Raw genomic sequence first — 27112 nt, forward strand, 5'->3', positions numbered from 1 at the left:
TACAACATACCAGAATCTCTGGGACACATTTAAAGCAGTGGGTAGGGGGAAATTTATAGCACTAAATGCCCACAAGAGAAAGCAGGAAAGATCTAAAATGGACACCCTAACATCACAATTAAAAGAACTAGAGAAGCAAGAGCAAACACATTCAAAAGCCAGCAGAAGGCAAGAAATAACTAAGATCAGAGCAGAACTGAAGGAGGTAGAGACACAAAAAAACCCTCCAAAAAATCAATGAATCCAGGAGTTGGTTTTTTGAAAAGATCAATAAAATTGATAGACTACTAGCAAGACTAATAAAGAAGAAAAGAGAGAAGAATTAAATAGACACAATAAAAAATGATAAAGGGGATATCACCACCGACCCCACAAAAATACAAACTACCATCAGAGAATAGTATAAACACCTCTATGCAAATAAACTAGAAAACCTAGAAGAAATGGATAATTTCCTGGACACTTACACTCTCCCAAGACTAAACCAGGAAAAAGTTGAATCCCCGAATAGACCAATAGCAGGATTTGAAATTGAGCCAATAATTAATAGCCTACCAACCAAAAAAAGTCCAGGACCAGACGGATTCAGCCGAATTCTACCAGAAGTAAAAGGAGGAGTTTGTACCATTCCTTTTGAAACTATTCCAATCAATAGAAAAAGAGGGAATCCTCCCTAACTCATTTTATGAGGCCAACATCATCCTGATACCAAAGCCTGGCAGAGACACAACAAAAAAAGAGAATTTTAGACTAATATCCCTGATGAACATCAATGCAAGAATCCTCAATAAAATACTGGCAAACCGAATCCAGTAGCACATCACAAAGCTTATCCACCATGATCAAGTGGGCTTCATCCCTGGGATGCAAGGCTGGTTCAACATACGCAAATCAATCAACGTAATCCAGCATATAAACAGAACCAAAGGCAAAAACCACATGACTCTCTCAATAGATGCAGAAAAGGCCTTTGACAAAATTCAACAGCCTTCATGCTAAAAACTCTCAATAAATTCGGTATTGATGGAACGTATCTCAAAATAATAAGAGCTATTTATGACAAACCCATAACCAATATCATACTGAATGGGCAAAACCTGGAAGCATTCCCTTTGAAAACTGGCACAAGACAGGGATGTCCTCTCTCACCACTCCTATTCAACATAGTGTTGGAAGTTCTGGCTAGGGCAATCAGGCAAGAGAAAGAAATAAAGGGTATTCAGTTAGGAAAAGAAGAAGTCAAACTGTCCCTGTTTGCAGATGACATGATTGTATATTTAGAAAACCCCATTGTCTCAGTCCAAAATCTCCTTAAGCTGATAAGCAACTTCAGCAAAGTCTCAGGATACAAAATCAATGTGCAAAAATCACAAGCATTCTTATACACCAGTAACAGACAAACAGTGAGCCAAATCATGAATGAATTCCCATTCACGATAGCTTCAAAGAGAATAAAATACCTAGGAATCCAACTTACAAGGGATGTGAAGGACCTCTTCAAGGAGAACTACAAACCACTGCTCAGTGAAATAAAAGAGGACACAAACAAATGGAAGAACATGCCATGCTCATGGATAGGAAGAATCAATATTGTGAAAATGGCCATACTGCCCAAGGTAATTTATAGATTCAATGCCATCCCCATTAAGCTGCCTATGACTTTATTCACAGAATTGGAAAAAACTGCTTTAAAGTTCATATGGAACCAAAAAACACCCTGCATTGCCAAGACAATCCTAAGCCAAAAGAACAAAGCTGGAGGCATCACGCTACCTGACTTCAAACTATACTACAAGGCTACAGTAACCAAAACAGCATGGTACTGGTACCAAAACAGAGATATAGACCAATGGAACAGAACAGAGCCCTCGGAAATAATACCACACATCTACAGACATCTGATCTTTGACAAACCTGAGAAAAACAAGAAATGGGGAAAGGATTCCCTACTTAATAAATGGTGCTGGGAAAATTGGCTAGCCATAAGTAGAAAGCTGAAACTGGATCCTTTCTTTACTCCTTATACGAAAATTAATTCAAGATGGATTAGAGACTTAAATGTTAGACCTAAAACCATAAAAACCCTAGAAGAAAACCTAGGTAATACCATTCAGGACATGAGCATGGGCAAGGACTTCATGTCTAAAACACCAAAAGCAACGGCAACAAAAGCCAAAATTGACAAATGGGATCTAATTAAACTAAAGAGCTTCTGCACAGCAAAAGAAACTACCATCAGAGTGAACAGGTAACCTACAGGATGGGAGAAAATTTTTGCAATCTACTCATCTGACAAAGGGCTAATATCCAGAACCTATAAAGATCTCAATCAAATTTACAAGAAAAAAACAAACAACCCCATCAAAAAGTGGGCTAGGATATGAACAGACACTTCTCAAAAGAAGACATTCATACAGCCAACAAACACATGAAAAAATGCTCATCATCACTGGCCATCAGAGAAATGCAAATCAAAACCACAATGAGATACCATCTCACACCAGTTAGAACGGTAATCATTAAAAAATCAGGAAATGGCAGGTGCTGGAGAGGATGTGGAGAAATAGGAATACTTTTACAGTGTTGGTGGGACTGTAAAGTAGTTCAACCATTGTGGAAAACAGTGTGGTGATTCCTCAAGGATCTAGAACTAGAAATACCATTTGATCCAGCCATCCCATTACTGGGGATATACCCAAAGGATTATAAGTCATGCTGCTATAAAGACACATGCACACGTATGTTTATTGCGGTACTATTCACAATAGCAAAGACTTGGAATCAACCCAAATGTCCATCAGTGACAGACTGGATTAAGAAAATGTGGCACATATACACCATGGAATACTATGCAGCCATAAAAAAGGATGAGTTCATGTCCTTTGTAGGGACATGGATGCAGGTGGAAACCATCATTCTCAGCAAACTATCGCAAGAACAGAAAACCAAATACCACATGTTCTCACTCATAGGTGGGAACTGAACAATGAGGTCACTTGGACACAGGAAGGGAAACATCACACACCAGGTCCTATTGTGGGGAGTGGGGAGGGGGAGGGATAGCATTAGCAGATATACCTAATGTAAATGACGAGTTAATGGGTGCAGCACACCAACATGGCACATGTATACATATGTAACAAACCTGCACGTTGTGCACATGTACCCTGGAACTTAAAGTATAATTAAAAAACAAAATGCACACCAAAAAAAGTTAACCTTACAATTTTAAAGACTGCAAAACTGAGCCTCTTTTTAAATACACAATGATGACATGAATGGCAAAATTGGTAATACAATAAAAGACTCAGGGAAACCTATTCATTGATAATACATAGGGGTTGGTAAAAATATACTTGTATATACTTTCTTTACTGAAATAACACATAACATCTCAATGAAAATATAAATGCATATTATATATTAATTTGTTCTTAAAATAAAAACTCAGTAGAAACACTCAAAACAAACACTCAAAATCCTTTAAAAAAGTATGTTGTTCCTCAGAAAAATAAAGGAAAAATAATAATAGGTTTTTAAAAATCAGGACTTTTTTTAAAAAGTTTTACTTTAAGTTCTGGGATACATGTGCAGAACGTGCAGGTTTGTTACATAAGTATACATGTGCCATAGTGGTTTACTGCACCTGTCAACCCGTCATCTAAGTTTTAAGCCCCATATGCATTAGATATTTGTCCTAATGCTCTCCCTCCCCTTGCCTCTCACCCCCCGACAGGCCCCAGTGTGTGATGTTCCCCTCCATGTGTCCATGTGTTCTCATTGTTCAATTCCCACTTATGAGTGAGAACATGTGGTGCTTGGTTTTCTGTTTCTGTGTTAGTTTGCTGAGAATGATGGTTTCCAGCTTCATCCATGTGGCTGCAAATGACATGAATCCATTCTTTTTTATGGCTGCATAGTGGTGTATATGTGCCAAATTTTCTTTATGCAGTCTATCATTGATGGGCATTATGGGTTGGTTCCAAGTCTTTGCTATTGTAAATAGTGCTGCAGTAAACATGTATGTGCATGTGTCTTTGTAGTAAAATGATTTATAATCCTTCGGGTATATACCCAGTAATAGGATTGCTGGGCCAAATGGTATTTCCTTGAGGAATCACCACACTGTCTTCCACAGTGGTTGAACTAATTTACACTCCCACTAACATTATTAGAGTGTTCCTGTTTCTCCATATCCTCTCCAGCATTTGTTGTTTCCTGATATTTTAATGACAGCCATTTTAACTGGAGTGACATGGTATATGACTGTGGTTTTGATTTGCGTTTCTCTAATGACCAGCGATGATGACTTTTTTTCATATGTTTGTTGACTGCATAAATGTCCTCTTTTGAGAAGTGTCTGTTCATATCCTTCACCCACTTTTTGATGGGGTTGTTTGCTTATTTCTTGTAAATTGGTTTAAGTTCCTTGTAGATTCTGGATATTAGACCTTTGTCAGATGGATAGATTGCAAAAATTTTCTCCCATTCTCCCAGTTGCCTGTTCAATATTGATGATAGTTTCTTTTGCTGAGCAGGTCTTTAGTTTAATGAGATACTATTTGTCAATTTTGGCTTTTGCTACAATTGCTTTTGGTGTTTTAGTCATGAAGTCTTTGCCCATGCCTATATCCTGAATTGGTATTGCCTAGGTTTTCTTCCAGGGTATTTATGGTTTTAGGTCATACATTTAAGTCTTTAATCTATTTTGAGTTAATTTTTATGTAAGGCATAAGGAAGGGGTTCAGTTTCTGTTTTCTGCATATGGCTAGCCAGTTTTCCCAGCACTATTTGTTAAATAAGGAATCTTTTCCCCAATGCTTGTTTTTGTCAGATTTGTCAAAGATCAGATGGTTGTAGATGTATGGTGTTATTTCTGAGGCCTCTGTTCTGTTCCATTGGTCTATATATCTGTTTTGGTACCAGTACATGCTTTTTTGGTTACCGTAGCCTTGTAGTATAGTTTGAAGTCAGATAGCGTGATGCCTCCAGGTTTGTAATTTTTGCTTAGGATTGTCTTGGTTATACAGGTTCTTTTTTGGTTCCATATGAAATTTAAAGTAGATTTTTCTAGTTCTGTGAAGGAAGTAAATGGTAGCTTGATGGGAATAGCCTTGAATCTATAAATTACTTTGGACAGTATGGCCATTTTCACGATATTGATTCTTAAAATCCATGAGCATGGAATGTTTTTTCATTTGTTTGCGTCCACTCTTATTTCATTGAGCAGTGGTTTGTAGTTCTCCTTGAAGAGGTCCTTCACATCCCTTGTAAGTTGTATTCCTAGGTATTTTTTCTCTTTGTAGCAATTGTGAATGGGAGTTCACTTGTGATTTGGCTCTGTGTGTCTATTATTGGTGTATAGGAATGCTTGTGATTTTTGAATATTGATTTTGTATCCTGAGACTTTGCTGAAGTTGCTTATCAGCTAAGGAGATTTTGGACTGTGACAATGGTGTTTTCTAAATATATTATCATGTTATCTGCAAACAGGGACAATTTGACTTCCTCTCTTCCTATCTGAATACCCTTTATTTCTTCCTCTTGTCTGATTGCCCTGGCCAGAACTTCCAATAGTATATTGAGTAGGAGTGGTGAGAGATGGCATCCTTGTCTTGTGCCGGTTTTCAAAGGGAATGCTTCTAGCTTTTGCCCATTCAGTATGATACTGGCTATAGGTTTGTCTAAATAGCTCTTATTATTTTGAGATATGTTCCATCAATACCTAGTTTATTGAGAGTTTTTAGCATAAAAGGGTGTTGAGTTTTGTCAGGGGCCTTTTCTGCATCTATTGAGATGATCATGTGTTTTTTGTCATTGGTTCTGTTTATATGAGGGATTATGTTTACTGATTTGCATATGTTGAAACAGACTTGCATCCCAGGGATGAAGCTGACTTGGTGGTGGTAGATAAGCTTTGTGATGTACTGCTGGATTCAGTTTGCCAGTATTTTACTGAGGATTTTTGCATCAATCCTTTTCAGCGATATTGGCCTGAAATATTTTTTGTTGTGGCTCTGCCAGGTTTTGGTGTCAGGATGATGCTGGCCTCATAAAATGAGTTAGGAAGGAGTCCCTCTTTTTCTATTGTTTGGAATGGTTTCAGAAGGAATGGGACCAGCTCTTCTTTGTACCTCTGGTAGAATTTGGCTGTGAATCCATCTTGTCCTGGGCTTTTCTTGTTTGGTAGGCTATTCATTACTGCCTCAGTTTCAGAACTTGTTATTGGTCTATTCAGGGATTTGACTTCTTCCTGGTTTAGTTTTGGGAGGATGTATGTGTCCAGGAATTTATCCATTTCTTCTAGATTTTCTAGTTTATTTGTGTAGAGGTGTTTATAGTAGTCTCTGATGGTAGTTTGAATTTCTGTGGTCAGTTGTGATATTCCGTTTTTCATTTTTTATTGTGTCTATTTGATTCTTATCTCTTTTCTTCTTTATTAGTCTGACTAGCGGTCTATCTGTTTTGTTAACCTTTTCAGAAAAAAAAAACTACTGGATTCACTGATTTTTTTGAAGGGTTTTTCATATCTCTATCTCCTTCAGTTCTGCTCTGATCTTAGTTATTTCTTGTCTTCTGCTGGCTTTTGAATTTGTTTGCTCTTGCTTCTCTAGTTCTTTTAATTGTGATGTTGGGTATCAATTTTAAATCTTTGACTCTTTCTCATGTGGGCATTTAGTCCTATAGATTTCCCTCCAAACACTGGTTTAGTTATGTCCCAGAGATCCTGGTATGTTCTTTGTTCTCTATGGTTTCAAAGAATCTCTTTATTTCTGCCTTAATTTTGTTATTTACCCAGTAGTCATTCAGGAGCAGATTGTTTAGTTTCCATGTATTTGTGCAGTTTTGTGTGAGTTTCTTAATCCTGAGTTTTAATTTGATTGCACTGTCATCTGAGAGACTGGTATGATTTCCATTCTTTTGCATTTGGTGAGGAGTGTTTTACTTCCAATTATGTGGTCAATTTAGAATAAGTGCTATGTGGTGCTTAGAAGAATGTATATTCTGTTGATTTGGAGTGGAGAGTTCTGTAGATGTCTATTAGGTCTACTTGGGTCCAGAGCTGAGTTCAAGTCCTGATATCCTTGTTAATTTTCTGTCTTATTGATTTGTCTAATATTGACAGTGGGGTGTTAAAGTCTCCCACTATTATTGTGTGTGAGTCTAAGTCTCTTTGAAGGTCTCTAAGACATTGTTTTATGAATCTGGGTGCTCCTATATTGGGTGCATGTATATTTGGGATGTTATCTCTTCTTGTTGCATTGATCCCTTTACCAGTATATAATGCCCTTCTTTGTCTTTTTTTGATCTTTGTTGGTTTAAAGTCTGTTTTCTCAGAGACTAGGATTGCAACCCCTGCATTTTTTTTTTCTTTCTGTTTGCTTGGTAAATATTCCTCCACCTCTTTGTTTTGAGCCTGTGTGTACCTTTACATGTGAGTTGGGTCTCCTGAATATAGCACACTGCTAGGTCTTGGATCTATCCAATTTGCCAGTCTGTGTCTTTGAATTGGGGCATTTAGCCTATTTACATTTAAGGTTAATATTGTTTTGTGTGAGTTTGATCCTGTCCTCATGCTGCTAGCTGGTTATCTTGCACATTAGTTGATGCAGTTTCTTCAGAGTGTTGTTGGTTTTTATATTTTGGTGTGTTTTTGCAGTGGCTGGTAGCAGTGTTTCCTTTCCATATTCAGTGCTTCTTTCAGGAGTTCTTGTAAGGCAGGCCTGGTGGTGGCAAAATCCCTCAGAATTTTCTTGTCTGGAAAGGATTTTATTTCTCCTTTGCTTATGAAGCTCAGTTTGGCTGGATATGAAATTCTGGGTTGAAAATCCTTTTCTTTAAGAATGTTGAATATTGGCCCCCACTGTCTTTTGGCTTGTAGGGTTTCTGCAGAGAGATCCACTGTCATTCTGACAGGCTTCCCCTTATAGATAACCTGACCTTTCTCTCTGGCTGCCCTTAACATTTTTCCTTCATTTCAACCTTGGAGAATCTGACAATTATGTGTCTTGGGGTAGCTCTTCTCAAGGAGTGTCTTAATGGTGTTGTATTTCCTGAATTTGAATGTTGGCCTGCCTTGCTAGGTTGGGGAAGTTCTCCTGGATAATATCCCGAAGTGTGTTTTCCAACTTGGTTCCATTCTCCCTGTCACTTTCAAGTTTACCAATCAATTGTAGGTTTGGCCTTTTCACATAGTCCATGTTTCTTGGAGGCTTTGTTCATTCCTTTTCATTCTTTCTCTAATCTTGTCTTCACACCTTATTTCAGAAAGTTGATCTTCAATCTCTAATATCCTTTCTTCCACTTAATCGATTCGGCTATTGATACTTACGTATGCTTCATGATGTTCTCTTGTTATGTGTTTTTCAGCTCCATCCAGTCATTTATGTTCTTCTCTGAACTGTTTATTCTAGTTAGCAGTTCCTGCAACATTTTATCACGGTTCTTATTTTCCTTACTTTGGGTTAGAACATGCTCCTTTAGCTCAGAGGAATTTGTTATTACCCACTTTCTGAAGCCTACTTCCGACAATTTGTCAAACTCATTCTCCATCCAGTTTTGTGCCCTTGCTGGAGAGGAGTTGCAATAAACTCTGCTTGCTGAACTCCGTGGGAGTGGTACCCACTGAGCGAGGCCACTTGGCTCCCTGGCTTCAACCCCCTTTCCAGGAAACTGAACTAGTCTATCTCCCTGGGGTTCCAGGTGCCACTGGAGTATGGAAAAACAAACAGAAAAATTCCTGCAGCTAGCTCTGTGTCTGCCCAGTGCCCAAACAGCTGCTGAGTTTTGTGCTTGAAACCCAGGGCCCTGGTGGTATAGGCACAGGAAGGAATCTCCTAGTCTGCAGATTGCAAAAACTGTGGGAAAAATGTAGTATCTGGGTTGGATAGCACAGTCTCTCATGGCTTCCCCTGGCTGAGGGAGGGAGATCCTTGGCTTCTGGCTTCTTGCATTTCCTGAGTGAGGCGACACCCTACCCTGCTTCTGCTCACCCTCTGTGGATTGCACCCCATGCCTAACCAGTCCCAATGAGATGAACTGGGTACCTCAGTTGGAAATGAGGAAATCCCCTGCCTTCTGTGTTGGTCTCACTGGGAGCTATGGAATGGAGCTGTTCCTATTTGGCCATCTTGCCCTCCCCAGGACTATTTCTTAAAAGGCAGGTGGAAAACACCCACCCTCACAAAAGCAGGGATTTTTAAAATGGCTTGACTTTAAGAAGAAACATCAATGAATATGTAGTGGCATCAATTCAATGAGTGGACTACCTCATCCCACCAATGCGGTTCTTTCTCATAAATGTATTTTAATCTCATTTCAATAACCATTAATGGTCCAGTTTTTAATCTACTGTTAAAACATTCCAAGTCTCAACTTTCTCCTCTCCTTTGCTGATACAGACACAACAAAAGTAAACACACAGGCTAATAAATAAATAATCATGCATGACAGAATATTCAGACATCCCCTGTTGTTTTAACAACTAACCTATTTCAGGATGATGATGTCTGTAGACATGGCATTTATACTCATCAGGTATTTGGATACCTATTCAAGGTTTAGCAGTGGTATGTTTCTTAAAGTGTTTCCTTGCCTGGGTGGTTTGGAATAAATGGAAGTAGGTATTCATGTATATAAAGAATAGCTGGTGGATTGAGGGAAAATATGAAAATTCAAAATGTCACCTAACTAGTGGTGAGTTCACACCTATAATGCACACACATCAGACATGTATTTTTTGTAGTTGGAAATCTATTTTCCTCTGAGTAGGAGAGATGGGCAAAGGAGGAGGTTACTGCTTCCCTCTTGGTAGGAGACTCCAACATCTCCATGGCCATTTATACCTTTTAGGGAAAAGAAAGCAATTAGTCCCAAATTTTTGCAGCTGAACCCTCCTAATCTGAATTCACTGCCAGTATGCACACATTCAGTAATAGTCTTTTCCCCAAATACATGTCCTCCTTCTTGATCCATTCAGTTTTTTAGATTATCATGTAATGGATTAGATAAAAAAATATATATAGCAATAGTATATCTGGCAAAAATGCTTAATAGAATTAGTTAACCAAATACAAAATTAACAGCAACTAGCCCAAGATTGTACATTTCATTTCTCTCCCCCACTGCCCTGATGTTCTGTTTTGTGAAGCTGAACACAGGAATGGGGAGATTCTTGCCCTTTGGGAGATTCACTCGTCTCCTTATTCCAAACCCTTCTCATCTTTCTGTATGCCATATGCACCTACAATAGTCTCCATTTGTTATACACCATCTTGTATGAAGTGCTGTAGATATATTTCTTTAACCCTGAGAATAGCCCTGAAGCATAGCTCTCGTTAACCCCCTTCCTCAAATAAATCAGTTGAGCCTCAGGAAGGTTGCAAAACTGACCCTAACATGTCTAACCATCAGAAGCTCATTGGAGATTTTGGCTAAAGTCTTGTGGCCTCACATTGAGTGAGGTCCAATGAACTCCTATATATGTGGTGACTACATGTCCCGGTTTGCTCTGGACAGTCCAAGATGTATGTCTTTTCTTTTTGCATCCTGCCAGACTTCACATTTTTCCCTGACTTTCTTCACTTTCAGAAGCATCCCAGTTTGGACAATAAATAACGGGATGGCTGTGCCTTTGGAACACTGATACCACAAAGGGGAAAGACGTGTTTTTTGATTTTTTCCTTTCTCTCTCTCTCTGCAACTTTGCTCTTGATTGATTTTCCTTTACATCTCAGACAGGACCTATAGCCTCTCTTGGGGCATTCCTTCTAAGTTGGTCTTCTGAGAGCTTTTCTCTATTAGGATTGTATAATAAAACAGATATGCCCACCAAGAGACTCAATTGTAAGAGTGCTATTGTTAAGTATGAAAAGAAAGGATTTTTAACAAGGGTTTCCAAAGTTGTCCCCACTGTTTTTCATTTGTTTGTTTGTTTGTTTGTTTGTTTTTAAACAGGAATTAGGAAGGAAACCCGAGCTAACGCTTACTGAATGCCCATAATGCAGTAAGTGCTGTGCCAAGACTTTTACATAAATAAATTTCTCATTTTTCCAATGAAAAACTGAGATGCAAAAGGATTAAGTAAACTTCCCAGGGCCTGAATAAAGATCCTAACCTTCACAGTCTGATTCACATACTCACTTTCCCTCTCCAACATGCTGCCTCCTACTTAAATGCAAATATAATTCATTCATGCATTAATATAAAAATGTGGCTGAGTGGATTAAGATCTACATATTCCATATTTTAAAAATTTATATTTTTCCAAGGCATTTTTGACCTATATACTCTTTTCTGAGTCACACAGCCATGCATTATTACATGGGCTTGTGGTATTCATTTTTCCTTTTATTTCTTGTAGAGTGACCAATGATGTGTATGACTGTGTGATCAGCTTTAGTAGTTTTGGTTTGGGATAGAGGCTCCTTAAGTGGCAGAGAAAATTCTGTCCGTTGGTATATTGTTTTTGTTTTTTAATAAAGTTTGGCAGAACAAAGTAAGGCTTCTCCGTAAAACGTAACAATGCCAAATTTACACAGCACTCACTTTTGAATTAACCTGCAAAGTTTTGGATTATTTAAAACCAGTTCTTTAATGGTATCTCTATGACACGCATTCTACCTATAGAGAGTCTACGGACTAAGAAGATCTGGGCTTGTATATACTAAGAGAACTGATAAAAAGCACTGAGCTGAAGCAAAGAAGTACAAGCCAGAAAGGCCACTGCTAAGAGAACAGATTTGAGGAACTTTTAAATGTTTTCACCAGCAAAAAAAAGTGATGTTCGTGGATAATGCATACGTTAATTAGCCTCATTTAGCCATTCCACAGTGTATATTATATCAAAACATCATATTGTTTCAAGATCCCTTGGAAAGGAGAAAGTGTGAAATTACTCCAGAGACAAATGCCAGAGGCCACATGAGGAAGAGCATGGACTGGAAGTAGGCTGCTGGTTTGAATGGCAGCTTGGACGCCCACTAGTTACCTGACCTTGGGCAAGTTCACCTTTCTGTGCTTCACTTTCTTTCTGTACAAAAAGGGGGTGGCAAGAGCATCTACCTTGTGGGGTTCATGATCAATGTACAAATCCCCACTTTTCAAAAAAAAAATCATGTTTTATACTATAAATACATACAATTTTTAGAAATAGCAAATAATTTACAACAAACAAAAACAAGCCAGAAAGAGCGTATTTCCGTCAATTACCTATGCTCGTTCACAAGCAGGCAGGGCTACTTTTCTGCACAGTTTGATGTCACCAGCCTTCTGATTGTGGCCCCCTGTCTGGAAAAAAATGGCATTTTTGTGTTCTTATACCATGTGTGAGAACATACCTCCCATGTGAATTTGGTGGTAGCCCTCAGTACAATCCCCTCCATTCTTCCCAGCCTTCCACATATACAAAGCTTCTGCTTTGTGGTCCCTGTGGCACTTTTGTGAATCTGGGGACACTCCAAGTGAATGACTCAGAATATTTCAGCAGCCAAAACCAGGGCACTGAGCATCTCTGGCCCAGCTGCAGAACCAGCCTGCCATTAGCCAGGTTCTCCTGGAATCTATCCTTCGTCCCCAGATAAACGAAAAGGAAACATAAAGGTTTCGTAGCACAGCTTGCAACCAAGGGAAACTGTGAAGCAACGTCTCCCTCTGCAACTCCTTCTGCAGCAGAATTCCAATCCCCTTGACACCAGGCCGGGACTAGAGCTCTGGAAGGAATGTAATGCGGCAGAAAGAACACTGGCCTACAGACTGGGTGCTGGTTCTAGTTCTGCCACCAACTTGCTCCATGACCTTGGGCAAGCCACTGCAATTCTCAGACGTTCAGAAGCTTCATTGTCAAACAAGAGTGGACTCTATGCTTTCCGAGTTTCCTCTGGCTCAGGTATTGCAGGATTCTCTGAGTTTCTGATTAACTGGTTCTTGCTAATATATTACATTATTATACACTGTAAACAGCAAGCCTCATCATTTATTCTGCCTGTCTCCCATGATACGGAGAACACTTTGAGGACAACGTCTGCACTGTCCATTTATGCCCTAAGACCAAGTATAATGTCTGACACATAATAGGTACTCAGGAAAGGGGGCCTGGCTATTTCTTGGCTAGCCAACAGCTGTAACTGAAGGCCATTTAAGAAGGGAGGATGCCACAGCTGATTTTCAGCAGAAGAGTTACTACAGAACAGGACATACTGTGTATTGCATTTCAAATCTTATTTCAGTGGCACTGACTCTACCACTTTATGATCAGCCTTAATTCATCACATTAATATGTTTATCAGTGTAACCCACATGGCTATTTGCTTTGTTTTATTTTCAACTTTCTCAACACAAAATATGTGGGAGAAAGGAGAAAAACCTCCCCTTGCGTTGTTAACATTTCAGTTTGGAAATGCTTTTCTTGCTGTGCCATTTAAACAGATCTCACCTTCCAAAAGTAAAAACTGGCCAGAGATGCTTTTCTTCATACCTTAGCCCTTCTCTACTAGCTAGTACTGAATTGTGTTAATTGGGTTCATTAATTAGTTAATCTGTTAATCAATGGACTTAATAGAAGAACTAATATTAGAAAGAAAACAACATGAGATAGCAAGAAAAACTGTTAAATCAATAACTTTGGTGGGTCACTAAATAATATTCTGTTCAAATTTCATTACCATTGCCCAGGCTTCTGACAAGTAAACTGTGACAGTCAACATGCCAGATTCCCCAAATTAAACACACTTCTTCATAATTAAATATCACAGCTTCATTGTTCCGATAACAAAATTGAAATATTTTCCACCATGATAATATCCTTAGCAGATAATGTCATTGGAATAGAATGATGTTACCACATGATAATAGGCTCTCAATGCCAAAAGCAAGTTAGACTGTTTATTTTCAAAGCAGATCATTACATTGACTTTTTTTCCATTACCAAGTGATTGATGTAGCTTTAAAGGTGACCAACAAAAATTTCACAAAAAAATGATCTAACGATGGAGTTATGTGCTGAATGATTCAAATACCAAGGGAGATGCCACATATAGCAGCATAGAATCCATTTAAAAATTAAGCTTTACCAAACCTTCAGCAGCAGTTTGCTCTGCAAAATGAGAGCCGCTGTCGGAGTCTCCAAAAGTGCCTCAAAACACAATAAAAGCTTGTGTTGGCGTAGTCCATTTCTCGATAACTATGGAATTCTGGAATAGAACACCTGTCAACAGAGGAACCTGGCGTACAACTAACAGACCTGAGCCAACTTATCTTGACAAGCAGCCTGAAGAAAGGTGGCACTACAAATACCAGGCCCCACAAACAGGCTCTGACCACAAACCAAAGAAAAGCCTTCTCACACGCCTCCTAGACCACAGCTCTTTCAGCCACTTGGGGATAAAATCCTATCAGTGAGGTCATCTTCAAATACTAAAGACTAACAATGAATACCTTTCTCTGAGACTCAAACAACCTACCAAAGTCCTTTCAGCCAGAACATGCGCAGTGCAGATGATTGCATTATCACGTTTCGTGTCTCTGCTTCGGAGGAAGGCAAAGGGAGAGGAGTACTGTCTCTAAAATAAAAATACTAGGTGATTCGACTTGGAGTGGTTGACTTTCAGAATCAGATGTGGCATTGGAAAAAATACACCAAGTTCTGTACACTTCTCATTTTAACAAATATTTAATGAGTAAGGCATTGTGCTAAGGGCTGCTGGAGGTTGAAAAAGAAAACAAACAAAACCCAAAAAAAGTCTACTTTACCCGTATCATGCTGCCTGCTCACTGTTATTTATTTTCTCTGCATGAAGTCATTGGGGCTGGGAGAGTTCCAATTGACAGTACTTTGCACAGCCAGTGCTTGCTGCTTGCATGAGATGTGTGCCAGGCACAATATTTTTGATGTTGATGTTAATTGGTGTTGAATACAACTTATTTATAATTCTAAAGAATTATACATGTGTTAGGGATGCCTGAGGCTTCAAGGGTCTAAGTTGCATGTTAAAGATTAAAAAGGAGCTGGGCACAGTGGCTCACGCCTGTAATCCCAGCAGTTTAGGAGGCCAAGGCAGGCAGATCACGTGAGGTCAGGAGTTCGAGACTAGCCTGGCCAACATGGTGAGACCCTGTCTCTACTAAAAAAACAAAAATTACATCAGGTATAACTCCCAATGCAATCCCTCCCCCCTCCCCCCTGCCCATGATAGGCCCCGGTGTGTGATGTGCCCCTTCCCAAGTCCAGGTGATCTCATTGTTCAGTTCCCACCTATGAGTGAGAACATGCGGTGTTTGGTTTTCTGTTCTTGTGATAGTTTGCTAAGAATGATGGTTTCCAGCTGCATCCATGTCCCTACAAAGGACACAAACTCATCCTTTTTTATGGCTGCATAGTATTCCATGGTGTATATGTGCCACATTTTCTTAATCCAGTCTGTCACTGATGGACATTCGGGTTGATTCCAAGTCTTTGCTATTGTGAATAGTGCCGCAATAAACATACGTGTGCATGTGTCTTTATAGCAGCATGATTTATAATCCTGTGGCTATATACCCAGTAATGGGATGGCTGGGTCATATGGTACATCTAGTTCTAGATCCTTGAGGAGTAAATGACGAGTTGATGGGTGCTGACGAGTTGATGGGTGCAGCACAGCAACATGGCACAAGTATACATATGTAACAAACCTGCACGTTATGCACATGTACCTTAGAACTTAAAGTATAATAATAATAAACAAAAGAAAAAAAGAAAAAAGAAAAAAAATAAAACTGAGGGATTAAAGCTTAAAAAAAAAAAAAAGAAAGAAAAAGAAAAACAAAAATTAGCTGGGTGTGGTGGCAGGTGCCTGTAATCCCAGCTACCTGGGAGGCAGAGGCTGGAGAATCACTTGAACCCAGGAGGTGGAGGCTGCAGTGAGCTGAGATGGTGCCACTGCACTCCATCCTGGGTGAGAAGAGAAAAACTCCATCTCAAAAAAAAGAAGTGAATAAAAAAAGGGACAGATTTCTCAACAGGACAATCCAATAAGGTGACACTAGCTGGTCATTGGTAAGTATAATAGCCAAAGTGTCTGAGAAACAGTGTTAGTAAAATCTTTAAATGATTGCCCATTTATGAGAATAAGCACAGTAATTCAGAGCCCCTTAAATATATTTCAAGAGAGCATTTCTCAATGTCACATGTTGCCCTAGGGAAGATCCTGTCCACAAAGGGCTAACCAAGAGCTCTTCAGCCCTGATTGATATAGCTGTCCCACAAAATCCTTAGAAATGCCTTCATGCCAAGCTCCTGTCCAGTCCTCCAGCAGCTTCTGCTGTGATGTCCCTACCTGAAGGAGATTCTCCTGTCAATAAAGTTTCTAGTTCTAGGCATGCTTGGTCTAGTTTTGATTTTTCTGTAATGATCTGTCTGGATCTCTTGCTCCCATAGTCTTTGTTCTACTTTCTTAGCACCCTATGCTTCTTTTCAGTAGCACTTATCCCACTTGTTACTGGTCTAATGTCTGTCTTTCTCATTAGACATTAAGCAGCATGGCGTAGTAGTTAACATCTGGCTTGTTCTCTACTGTATTCCCAAAACTTAGCACAGCCTTGGCACATAGTAATGGCTTAATTAATACTCGCTGACTTTCTTGATTCTCACATCTTAATCTTTACTCAGACTCTGGAACCTGTTCATGGTCAGGGGGAACACCGAGTTTCTAGCTTAAAACTCATGGAACTCAGAAGCAAATCAAACTTGCTACCAAGGTCAACTTTACCTTGTGCTGCCTTGTAATAATGCAACATTTGACTTATTCCTCAGGAAAAAAAAAAGCCCTAACTCTGAACCCCAGTTTGCTGGTCTAAGGCTGGGACCATGGCTTGTTGCTATTGCCAGTCCTCTCTTGGTGAAGGTAAGTGTTGTATGGCTACTTGCCTACAAGCTTCCCTAATGGCTCATATTTCATAGTCTCCACCTCTGAACTCTGCCTATCAGATTTCTCAGATGCTTTTTCCTGGACTTATCTGATGCTGTTTGCGTAGACATCTTTTTGTTGCTTTTCATCATACTCTGACTCATTCGAAACCTAGTTTAGCTTTGGACAACCTTACTGCTAGAAGTACCATGCAGTTTGTATCACATATATTTTTAAAAGCTTTATGTCACTTGTTAAAGATAATTAATATACTATTTTGATGTAAAAATTTTGGAATATCTTCATAATTTGTTGTAGAAATTAAGTAAAACACATAATTCATTTAATTTAAAATTAGCATCAAATTCTCTGTAGTCATCATTTATTATTGAGACTTTTGGCAAGTTAAGAATATCCAATCTACAAATTGCTTTCAAAAATAACTAATGTTTAATTAATAAGAAATTTAACAGGTAATAGAGTAATATGATGTTATACCTTGTATACATTAAACTAAACATTTATTAACTTCAACTTTGCTGTTATCTTTTCATATTTAGAGCCAATACATTTTTTAAGCCTCAAATATTTTTATGGGCCCCTGTGAAATTCATGGCCCCTGGACAATATTCCTATAATGTCAAAGGCAAAAAAATGCCTTGTCTTAAGAAAGATTTTTATTCTCATGAACCAGTGTAAAGTTCCACAAGCTAGCCTTTGCCAGTCTTCCAAGGCTTGCAAATCTGAACTCTTTAACGGGCAGCTGTGTCATGGGCAATAAACAAAGCTCTTCCATTGGGTTAATGAAATCTCCATGCTATGTTGATTTCCCCATCATTGTTAAATACTGATAATTTTTATAAAGGATTAGGACCCTAATCAGTAATCTTTTCAAAGACGTGTATCTGAGAGGCGCTGTGACCCACCAAAGGTCCCTCAGCCACTCAGTAATGCAAGCCTTCATCAGGCTCAGGCAAAGCGGTGTCTCCTGCCTAATGCAGAGGCCAGGACAGACTTTCTCCTGGTAACCAGGCAGGCACACAAGGACAAACATGCCATACCAACTGCAATTGGATGTAGGTCCCAAAATAGATACTCCTGGTTATAATAATAATTTACTTCAAATTACATATGCATCTCTGAAGTATTACCAAATAATATGTTTCAGATACTGGAGATGGGAAAACTTCGTTAGATCATACAATTCTCTCTCTCTCTGTCTCTCTTTTATTTCTGGCATCTAAATGATTTCTCCAGTACCCTAAAATTAGTGGAATTGGTCATGACTAAACTGTCAACTATTCTGGAAGCACTTACTTAATCATATTAGCAAGGGACAGGTAAAAATGTGATGTAATTGAGTCTATATTTGCTATTCTTCAGAATTTGTTTCTACCCACTGCATTGGCCCCACAAATAAAGGTTATTGCATGCTGTTTCAATAAGTAATATGCTATTAATTCATCTTTCTAACCCACATAAGTCTGCTAAAGATCTGAACATGGTTAATTATTTTACATTGCTAGAAAGTTTCTCCTACATTCCTCCAGGGAGCCAACTGCTCATTTATAGATATATCAGTGAAACACAACTGGGTTGGTCCACCAAAGACTCAGTTCCTTTGGATAAAACCTGGTGGATTTCCATCTTCTTTGGTCAGATGATTGAGCAACAGGAGCAATGTACTGAGTCTGAGAAATGCAGCTGGATTAAAGGCCTGGGTCTGCTATTTACTGCTTGTGAGTCATTGAGAATTTTTCTTAACGTCTCTCTCTCTTCTTCACATCTTCATATAGAAAATCATGCTGGGAGTAGGACCCACCCATAAGGTCACTTGTAAAGATTAAATGAATTAGAGTAGTAAGCAGTCATAGAATAAATGTTCAATAAGTGAAATGTGATTTGTTTGTGCCACAAGGGCCCAAATATTTGGTCAAACATTATTCTGGATCCTTTTGTGAGGATGTTTTGGATGAGATTAACACCTAAGTCAACACACTGAAAGAAGCAGATTGTGCTCCCTGATATGGGTGAGTCTCATCCAATCAATTAAAGCCTTGAATAGAATGAATAAAATCATCTGTTCCTGAGTAAGAGAGAATTCTTCCTGCCTAACAGCCTTCAAGTGGAAACATTGATTTTTCTGGTGTCAAGTCTGCCGGTCTTTGGCCAGGAACTACACCGTTTGCTCTCCTAGTTCTCAGGCTCTAGACTTGGACTGAGCTAAACCATTCGCCCGTCGTGGATCTCTTGCTTGCCAGTTTACCCTTCTGATCCTGGGACTTGATCACTGCCATAATTGTGTGAGTCAATTTCTTATAATAAATCTCTTTATATACATGTGTATGTGTGTATATATCATTATATATGTGTATATATACATCTATATGTTTGTGCATATCTATCTATCTACAGTCATATGCCACATAACAGTATTTCAGTCAATGACAAGCTGCATATATGATGGTAGCCTGGTAAGATTATAACGGAGGTGAAAAATTCTTATCACCTAGTTACGTCGTAGCCATCGTAACATCATAGCACAACACATTATTCAGGTATTTGTGATGATGCTAGTGTAAACAAACCTACTGTGCTGCCAGTCATATAAAAGTCTAGCACATACAATTATGTACAGTATGTAATACTTGATAATGACAATAAACCACTATATTACCAGTTTATGTATTTACTATAATATTCTCTGTATTGCTATTTTAGAGTGTGCTCCTTCTACTTATTAAAGAATAAAGTTAACTGTAAAACAGCTTCGGGAAGCTCCTCAGAGGTATTCGAGAAGAAGGCATCGTTACCATAGAAAACAACAGCTCCATGTGTGTTATTGTCCCTAAAGACCTTCCAGTGGGGCAAGATATGGAAGTGGGAGACAGTGATATTGGTGATTCTGACACTGTGTAGGTCTGGGCTAATGTGTATGTTTGTGTCTTAGCTTTTAACAAAAAGTTTAAAAAGTAAAAATGAAAATAAAAACTTTTCAAAATAGGAAAAAGTTTATAGGCTACAGATATAAAGAAAGAAAATATTCTTTATAACTGTGAAATGTTTGTGTTTCAAGCTATCACAAGTCAAAAGCTAAAAAATGTAAGTTTATAAAGTAAAAAAGTTACAGTAAGCTAAAGTTAATTTATTATTGAAAACTGTTTTTATAAATTTCATGTAGCCCAAGTGTACAGTGTTTATAAAGTCAACAATTGTGTAGACTCACAACTCACTCACCGACTCAGCCAGAGCAACTTCCAGTCCTGCAAATTCCATTCTAAGTGCCCTATACAGGTGTATTGTTTTTCATCTTTTATATCATATTTTTACTGTACCAGTTCTATGTTTAGATATATTTAGATACACAAATACGACTGTGTTACAATTGCCTGCAGTATTCAGTACAGTAACATGCTGTATAGCATAGAGGCAGTACATGTAGCCTAGAGGCAGCAGGCTATACCATATAGCTTAGATGTGTAGTAGGCTATACCATCTATGCTTCTGTAAGTACACTCCATGGTGTTTGCATGATGATGAAATCACCTAACAGCACATTTGTCAGAATGTATCCTCGTTGTTAAGTAACACAAAATGTGTGTGTGTCATATATATAATAGACATTATATATATAAAATGTGTGTGTGACATTGTCACTTAACTATGACACATACACACATATACATAATATAATAAATATAATGTAGTATATGATGTGATACATATGTTATGTATATATAAATCTGGCTAGAAGATGGATGGGGCCATGTAGGAAGAAATGTGGGAAGCTTCTTGGATGCTGAGAAAAGTCCCTTCCTGACAGCCAGGAGGGAAACAAGGACCGTGATCCTACAACCACAGGGACTGAATTCCCCCAGCAAGCTGAACGACCGACCTTGGATGTGAATTTCTCCTAGAACCTCTAGACCAAAGATTTACTTCTTTCTAAAAATTCTCTCTAATATCCTAGGAGCATAAATTAGTATTATTATCTTATAGGAGCAGAAACCAAGTTTCACAGTCATTAATCGATCACCCTTTCTAAGATCACAAAACTAGTAAGTACTAGAGCCAGGATTTGAACTAAAGTCTCCTTAAAGATATAGCTTGGGGGTGGATGCAGTGGCTCATGCCTGTAATCCCAGCACTTTGGGAGGCCAAGGTGGGCGGATCACCTGAGGTCAGGAGTTTGAGACCAGCCTGGCCAACATGGTGAAATCATGTCTCTACTAAAAATATAAAAAAATTAGCCAGGCGTGGTGGTGGGCACCTAAAATCCCAGTTACTTGGGATGCTAAGGCAGGAGAATTGCTTGAACCCAGGAGACGGAAGTTGCAGTGAGCCGACATGGTGGCACTGCACTCCAGTCTGGGAGACAGAGTGAGACTCCATCACACACACAAAAAAGATATACATACATATGTGTGTGTGTGTGTGTGTGTGTGTATGTATGTGTATATATAGTCTGCTATACTATTTCCTTATTTAATTACTCCCATATAATTAAAGACTGCCCATCCTCCTCAGTTTTAAAATAGTGTACAGTGAGTTCCTAGTTCACTGGGTTAGGAAAAAAACAGAGACAATGAGTCAGTACTTATTCGTCTGTTTTCTGCGCCAATTCCTTCTTCAGTCTCCAGGCTGTCGCCCTCTTCTGTGAATGTCCATACCATGGGTATTTGAGCTGAAGCCCTGGCAGCTCCAGGCTGCCCCTGCACCATGTTTTTTCTCTTACTTGAAGCCTTGATTAATCACCTTTTGCCTTCAAGTGAGAAACTCAGTTCTTGAAAGTGAAGAAATTCAAGAAATTCAAAATTTAGCTAGTGACTGCTGTATCAATGGGTGAATCATGCCTCTGTGAGGAGTGAGATCAACAAAAATAAATGAAAGTAATGAGGGTGGCAGCCAGGGCAAAATCACCCTTTCATTACAGTACTTTCTACCAAATAACTTTACAGTGTTCCTATCAGAAGGAAGAAAAAAAGACTTCAGAAGAATTATAATTGGCAATCCTTCATTAGAAAAATTAAATCAATCAAGAAAGACCTCTAGTTCTTTGATTTGGGTTCAGCACATTCAGTTTCCTCACTTCGAAAGCCTTGGTTTCATGTCTCCCCCAACCCCCAACTTAAATTTTCAGCACCACGACAACCATTATATATTTTACTTGTGTATCCATTTAGAATCTATTTTCCACCATGCAAAGTCCATGAACGTTGAAGGTTTTTTTTCCTACTTTACTCACAGCTGAATTTCCAGTATGTAGAACAATTTTTGACACATAGTACATGTTCAGTAAATAAATTACTTTTTTCACATCAACATCAAATTTATTTCTACTACATGATGCCAAAAAATGAGGTATAAATTATTACTAAAAATAATAATAACATTAACAAACTTGAGGGATATGTAGTGAAAATACTCCTAGTAGTGTTCGTATGGAGCTACATAACCTTGAACAGTTAATTTCTCTGGACTTCATTCATCTATAAGACAGTGAAGCAAATTAACCCTTAAGATCTCTTATAGCTCCAGAATCTAAGGATTCTAAGTTTAGGGTCAACCAAGGAAATGAAAGAAGAGAATGGAAGGGCCAATATCTCAGAATGCTTTTAATAACGGAATGGTGGCCTCAAAGGGTAAAATGGGACAGAGGTAAAAGTGAGAACAGGGTGTGGGGAAGTAGAGAAACTGGTCAGTCAACTCTGAAAAGCAGGGCAGAAATGAGAGAGTTCAAGAAGAGACAGTTCATGAAATGTTTGTCTTAGGCAATCATTGTGCACTTCAGGATGAAAGACACAAGACCAGGGATGTAATTTGTCATCTCTTAAGAAGTTGTTGAGGAAGAAGCCCTGAGTTAATAACTGCAGGAAGGAGAACTACTCAGGAACAAAGTTTTTATTGGGACCCTGGTATTGCCACTCATCCCTGAGGAGCCTCGGTTTCATGGCTGACTCAAGGCTGCTGACAGTGTCTTTTCATTCTCAGCTATGACGGTAGAGGATGAGCTGATGAAGTGACTCAGGCACATCCTTCCACTTGAAAAATCCAAAGAAAATTCTTAGTGGCCCTTTCTAGAAAATCTCAGGGGACGGTTCATCTACTGCAGGCCTTTCCCCTCCTTCTTGCGTCTGCTCACCACCACAAATAAAATAATGTTTTTCTGAATACTTATTTTGTTTCACAAGTCCCCAGTCTCAAACTAATCTGCAGTTAAAATGTAGACATTGGAGGGGATCTGTCTTAGAGAAAGTTCAACTTTCTCAATAAGCACGTACTTGCACAATATTCAAAATGACTTTAAGTAAATATTTGGTTTCATTTGCTCCATTCTTTTTTTTTTTTTCCACTCAGGAAAGAATGCACCAAACACATTCATGTCAATTTTCTTTCTTTTTTATTTTTTTAAGCAAATCATAAAGACCCAGCTTACCAGCTTTCCTTTTTGTTGTTGTTTTTTTTGTTTTTGTTTGTTTGCTTGTTTGTTTTGTTTTTTTTTTGAGACAGAGTCCCGCTCTCTTGACCAGGCTGTAGGGCAGTGGTATGATCTCGGCTCACCGCAACCTCCGCCTCCCAGGTTCAAGCAATTCTCCTGCCTCAGTCTCCTAAGTAGCTAGAACTACAGGCACACACCTCCATGCTCAGCTAATTTTTTAAATTTTTAGTAGGGACAGGGTTTCACCATATTGGCCAGGCTGGTCTCGAACTCCCGACCTCAGGTGATCCGCCCCGCCTCGGCCTCCCAAAGTGCTGGGATTATAGGCGTGAGCCACCATGCCTGGCCACAGCTATACTTGTTTAAACCTAAGCTTGATATTACATAGTTAAACAATTGTCAAAACTTACCAAGTTTCCAGCATTCATGCACCACTGGAAACATTATTAATTTATATTAAACCAGAAATGTATTACCATTATTGCACTAATATCTTTCACTACTAAATACTGAAAAAAAAAAATTGAAGTTATTTCTGTAGAACAGGGGTCCCCAACTCTTGGGCCACTGACCTGTAGCAGTCTGTGGCCTGTAGGAACTGGGTCACACAGCAGGAGGTGAGCAGTGGGCAAGCCAGCAAAGTGTCATCTGTATTTACAGCCACTCCCCATTGCTGGCAATATCTCCTGAGTTCCACCTCCTGTCAGATCAGTGCAGTATTAGATTCTCATAGGAACGTGGACCCCACTGTGAACTGCACATGTGAGGGATCTAGATGTCATGCTTCTTATGAGAATCTAATGCTTGATGATCTGTCACTGTCTCCCATCACTCCCAAATGGGACTTCAGGAACACAAGCTCAGGGCTCCCCCGATTCTACATTAAGATGAGTTGTATAATTATTTCATTATGTATTACTGTGTAATAGTACTAATAGAAATAAAGTGCACAATAAATGTAATGTGATTGAATCATCCCAAAACCATCCCCCACTCCCACCCCATCCATGCAGAAATTGTCTTCCATGAAACCGGACCCTGGTGCCAAAAATGTTGAAGACTGTTGCTGTAGAAGATTCATCCTGTCAATGTTAATTTCACAGCAGGACAATACTAGGAGGCTCACATTTCAGACACAACAGAAAAGCAGATCCATGCTGGTGTTAGTACGCAATCTTGTCCTACTACAAAAGGGTAAACTCTCACCTTGGAGTAAGTTTACTAAAAAGGCAAAGTGCACACAGAGATTTCAAAAACTTTAAAGACCAAAAAAAGGATCCCACCAATAAACTCGAAAGTCTATGACAAATATGGGCTCTGATGAGCTGTTTATAAATACTTTAGATACAATTATACTGAAAGTCGTGTTTGTTTGAAATCTTAAAAAGAAATTCCTGTTGGCCTGGCGCAGTGGCTCACGCCTGTAATCCCAGCACTTTGGAAGGCCCAGGTGGGCAGATCACAAGGTCAGGCGATCAAGACCATCCTGACTAACACGGCAGAACCCTGTCTCTGCTAAAAATATGAAAAAAATTAGCTGGGCTTGGTGGCACGCACCTGTAGTCCCAGCTACTCTGGAGGCTGAGGCAGGAGAATCCCTTGAACCCAGGAGGCAGAGGTTGAAGTGAGCCGAGATCACACCACCGCATTCCAGCCTGGGCAACAGAGCGAGACTTTGTCTCAAAAAAAAAAAAAAAGTTCCTGTTAATCCTCAAATGGCACTTGTCATTGTTTGACATTTCTGTTAAATGCATGCATTGAATTACTTGTTACCCAAGCCAGAAGCTGCTTCTTACCATTTATCGTTTAGGACTTTAGCCGTCTTTTTCAACATCTATTCCTTCTTGACCATTCTCGACAATCCTCTTGTAGTAATTTTTCTACCAACCATTTTAGTAGAAGTTGATAGTGATTTGAAGTTGCCCATCCCAGTACTACCAAATGAGGTGGAAGAGAATGAAGTGCGACTCCCATGACCTAGTGACCTGAATGAAGTAAATCCAAAGAAGTCAAAAACTTCCACCAAAAACTTCCCTGAAGACATCATCTGGGGGTTAGGGAATGTGAAGCCAAACTCATAGGAACTGTCAAAATGACTTCCACCTCCTCTCCACCAATTAACCCTTCTTTGCCATATTTTTCATAGATGTCCTGCTTTTTAGCATCTGACAGCACTTCACAGGCCTCGGCTTCTTCTTTCTTTCTTTCTTTCTTTCTTTCTTTTTCTTTCTTTCTTTCTTTCTTTCTTTCTTTCTTTCTTTCTTTCTTTCTTTCTTTCTTTCTTTCTTTCTTTTTTTTTTTTTTTTTTTTTTTGAAACGGAGTCTCACTCTGTCGTCCAGGCTGGAATGCGGTGGTGCAATCTCGGCTCACTGTAAGCTCCGCTTCCCGGGTTCACGCCATTCTCCCGCCTCAGCCTCCGGAGTAGCCGGGACTACAGGCACCCGACACCACACCCGGCTATTTTTTTTTTTTTTTTTTAGTAGAGACGGGATTTCACCGTATTAGCCAAGATGGTCTTGATCTCCTGACCTTGTGATCCACCCGCCTGGGCCTCCCAAAGTGCTGGGATTACAGGCGTGAGCCACCGCGCCCGGCCACTTCTTCTTTATTCTCAGGATTTTTATCTGGGTGTTACTTCAGTGCCAGTTTTCGATATGCCTTTTTAATATCCTCAGTTGAGGCATGTCTCTGCACGCCTAGAACTTCATAGTAATCCACCATGTTTTAACAGATTGTTGGAACAGGTCCAAAGACGGAAGTGATTGGCAGTGAGATACAGGGGAGGCGAAGCGGTAGCCCGCGTCTCCTCTAGGCTCCAGCACCGCTGTGCTTGTGGCAGCGGCTTGCTCCACTCTTTAAAAACAAAATCCAACTGAGAATATAACATCACTAAATTTAATTAAATAAAAAATCACTAACATTAAATGTAATCAAATAAAAACATAAGTATTCCTCTAGCATAACTACCTACAATGGCAGTAGGGTTTCCTAACTAAAACCGAAAAGAAAATAAACTAACCAAATCCCACCAGAATTCATTGAATGCAGCTAAAAAATTTTAAAATATAAATCAGTGGGCTTGTTTTGTGAATAAGTCTGTGCATTCTTTTACTTATTTGTTTAAATTATAACTGCTGTGTTTAAACATTACAAAGAAAATAAATATATCCTTTATTGAAAGCAGTGGAAGCAATAATTTTAAATGACCTAATTAGCTCTACCAATCCATTTAGCTACTACTTTTTAGTCAGTACTAGCAGGAAACCATGACTTCCTGAATTTGGAAATGATGCATAGCTCCTAATAAACTTACACAATAAAGTTGCCCATTTTTTCTTCCAAATGTAACAGCAACTTATCTTTATTCATTTTGTCTAAAGTAAAAATTTGCATATCATCTCAATTTTTAAAGTGATTTCTAGTAATATGTGAAGAGTATTCCAGGCATGTCTTAGCAGGCAGAGGAGGAAGGTAGACCTACTGGTTGTATTTTCATGAGAATTTCAGGAGACTGATGGTAAAAGAAACATGCCTGGGCCTCTTGGGATTGAGGAGTGGCCCAGAAATCTGGGGATAATAACTCTTGCTTAGCTTCCCAGGCATTATACTGTTTGAAAAGAAACTCATTCGAAGGGAAGAAGAGTCAAGGCATTACGTTGGGCCGGGCACTGTAGCTCACGCTCGTAATCCCAGTACTTTGGGAGGTCGAGGCAGGGGTATTACTTGAGGTCAGGAGTTCGAGACCAGCCTGGCCAACATGGCAAAAACCCATCTCTACTAAAAATGCAA

General features: G+C 39.1%; 1 protein-coding gene and 1 pseudogene across 1 annotated transcript in view; both read right to left on the reverse strand.

Moving 5' to 3' along the window:
- The window catches only part of EBAG9 (estrogen receptor binding site associated antigen 9), a 1013262-nt gene extending 998085 nt beyond the window's left edge, over positions 1–15177 (reverse strand). The window contains exon 1 of the mRNA XM_050801388.1: positions 15174–15177. The gene's annotated coding sequence lies outside the window, so the exon portion shown is untranslated. The remainder of the gene's footprint in view (positions 1–15173) is intronic.
- A 9959-nt stretch (positions 15178–25136) lies between these two features.
- Positions 25137–26044, reverse strand: LOC126961242 (dnaJ homolog subfamily B member 6-like; annotated as a pseudogene).
- Positions 26045–27112: the final 1068 nt, after the last annotated feature.

This window comes from Macaca thibetana, chromosome 8 (assembly GCF_024542745.1).
Source record: "Macaca thibetana thibetana isolate TM-01 chromosome 8, ASM2454274v1, whole genome shotgun sequence".
In the NCBI taxonomy this organism is placed as follows: Eukaryota; Metazoa; Chordata; class Mammalia; order Primates; family Cercopithecidae; genus Macaca; species Macaca thibetana.